The following is a 3005-nucleotide window of genomic DNA, read 5'->3' as shown; positions in this document are numbered from 1 at the left end:
ACTACGGAGACTCAGTTCCATCAGACTAAAGACTTCTTTCAGCCTGTCAGTGTACGTTTGATGGACAGGGTGCCAGTCCGTCAAAGGATGCTAACCACTATACCAGAACTGTGCCACCATCTGACTTCTGAACAGTGTAAACTAATTTTCTGAAATAATCTGCTGAAACTTTGTTGCGCCACCTTCTTTGTTGACAGTGTTTTGTCTTTGTCGTATTGGTTTGCTGGACCTTGGCCGTAAGAAAACAAATTTATCCCCCCACCCCAATAGATATAAATCCAAACCTGATTTGCCAGGGATTAAAATTTAAATGAGCCCAAAGTAAAGCAGAGAGACTGATTTGCCTAGGCACCTGGCACGGGGTGGGGGGAGGAGTCCGATTTGAATATTGTCCCTGCAGAGAATCAATTAGATAGGGCCTAGCTAAGCCCAAATGGTTTCCATGGGGACCGCAGCTAGGTGATCCGAGGGCTGTACAGGCCTGGTAACAGTCCGCGTCTACGCAGCGTCCTGGGAGGTCGGAGACACTCCCTGCATCCAGAGGGGAGAAGAAGGGTGAGTGGTGACTAAATTAGAGAGGAAAAAAATATCGAGGAGCAAAGTTTCAGAAAAAGTGCAAAGTTTCAGAAACGCTGTGTAATGAGTGACTTATTAGGAAATCCCGATGTTACTGTTTCGAGGTGTGGAGGAAGATTTTGAGGATTATAGGGAAATTTCAGGACATTTTAAAGATTGTCAATGTCCAAACCTGCGAGAAATGTAAGCTTTGGTCGTTTGAGAGTCTGGGAACTTTTAAGCGGGTAGGTTTTTTTTTAAGTACCTAGTGAACCGACAGGGCCCAAAAAGAGTGTTTATTTCACTGTAAGCCCGCGGTGCGACCTGTTTTGAAGAGGGAGTGGTCGGTTGCTTTATTGGAGTAAGTGGCGACTCCAAAGCCAGGCTCTGCCTTAAGTGAAACTGTACCGGTCAAATGATGTTGACCCAGGGAGAACCTGATGAGAAAGATGAAAAACGATCAGCTTCTCCTTTATTTTCATGACATCACCTTGCTTTAAGTAACTGCTTATCCAGTTAAAAACAAATCGGTGTCTCTGTGGCTAAGGCTCTGTGCCTGTGGCTGGAAGGGTTTGCCGGTTCAAATCCCGCGGCTGGCAGAGGAATCCTACTCTGTTGGGCCCCTGAGCAAGACCCTGAACCCCAGCTGCTCCATGGGTGTCGTATAAATGGCCGACCCTTCGCTCTGACCCCCAGCTTCTCTCTCCCTGTCTGTGTGTCTCATGGAGAGCAAGCTGGGGTCTGTGAAAAGACAAATTCCTAATGCAAGAAATTGAATATGGCTAATAAAAGTGATCTGATCTTACCAATTCAGGGCCACAGGACCTATTCTGGCAAGCAAAGGGCACTAGGCGGGCTACACTCTGGACAGGACGCCACTCCATCCCAGGTCTTGGTAAATTGATCATGTATTATGTCTTTATTATGTATGTGTTGTGTTTGTCCGGCAAAGCCAAGTTCGCATCTGGGCCACTAAAGGCTGGAACCTAATTGGAAACTACATCTAAATGAAAATCGAAGAAATCTGAAAGGAGCTCTTAAGTGTTTCTCTGATTGCAGATTCGCTGACCCACAGTGATGGCTAAGAAGATATGCCTCACCTTGATCGTCTCAGGTTAGTGAGTCCTTTTTTCATTTGTGTGGACTAATCCCGAACCTCTGTTTGGAAAGATGATGTTGCTTTACTGCACAGTATTCAAGTTCAAGTTCAAGTTCATTGTCACTATACTCATATACAGGTATATGGTATAACGAAATGCTATTTAGCGAGCTCTCAGACGATACGTAGTACAAAAAAACAACAAATCAATTGTATAATAAAAGAAAGACAGAGACAACAGGCAGTGTGCAAAAACAACAACAGGCAGTGTGCAAAACAACAAAAGGTAACAGGTAATGTGCAAAACAACATCAGATGTGCAAAAACATGCATCAACAGAATGAAGTAAAAGGATAGAAATTATGGGGAGTGAGCTTTTTGACATGTAAGGTAGAGGTAGATTTCAATGTGTGTTTGAGTTTTTGGTAAGAAAGAAGGCACTGTGAGGTTCAGATCATAGGTGAGAGGTGAGGTGAGAGTGAGAGAGGCTGGGAGTTTAATAGTTTGATAGTGCAGGGGTAAAAACTGTCTCTGAGTCTTGTAGCCCGGGCCCGAATGCTCCGGTACCGTTTTCCAGATGGTAGAGGGTCATACAGTTTGTAGCTGGGGTGTGTGGGGTCTTTGATGATGCTTAGAGCATTCCTCAAGCACCGTCTGTCATAAATGTCCTGTATAGATGGGAGGGCAACCCTAGTATGTGAACAGAACTGTGTCACCAGCTCTCTGTAACTATCTGAAACACAACGACGGTTACTTATCGACAGATACTTTATTGATCCCCTGAGGGGAAATTGCAGTACGACAGCAGCACAGTCATCACAGCAACAGTGTAACGAAATGATACAACAATACAAAAACACAATCCAATCAGTCCAGTCAGTGAGAAGTGCGCTAAGAAGAGTCGCTCACAGTCCAGAATATACAAAGAGCAAGTCGGAACAGTACACAAAAAAGTTGTATTGCACAATATAAATATATTGTCCCTGGCATGTATTGCACAAAAAAAAGTTGTAAACGGGGGAAAAAAAAACAGAGGGAAGCAGAGAGTTTACTGTTTAGTCCAAAACCAGGTCAGTGTCAGTGCTGCTCCTGCCCAGACACACAGTGGATGAGTGTTACAGTCTGATGGCAGAAGGCACGAATGACCTCCTGTAGCGCCCCCTGTCACACCGCGGGTGGATCAGCCTGTCGCTGAATGTGCTCTTCATTCTCCCAAGCATGTCTTAGAGGGAAAGATGGGAGATGTCCATGATGGCCTATAAGGTTTTTCCTCGGGCACACGATCGACCTTTTTGGAGTTCTCCAGTAAAGAGGCAAAGAAATATGTGTGCAGCTTCATTCAAATACATCG

The sequence above is a fragment of the Atractosteus spatula genome, chromosome 10 (genome assembly GCF_055471065.1).
Source record: "Atractosteus spatula isolate fAtrSpa1 chromosome 10, fAtrSpa1.hap1, whole genome shotgun sequence".
Classification (NCBI taxonomy): Eukaryota; Metazoa; Chordata; class Actinopteri; order Semionotiformes; family Lepisosteidae; genus Atractosteus; species Atractosteus spatula.
The sequence above is the reverse complement of the archived record's forward strand: the minus strand, read 5'-3'. Positions refer to the sequence as shown.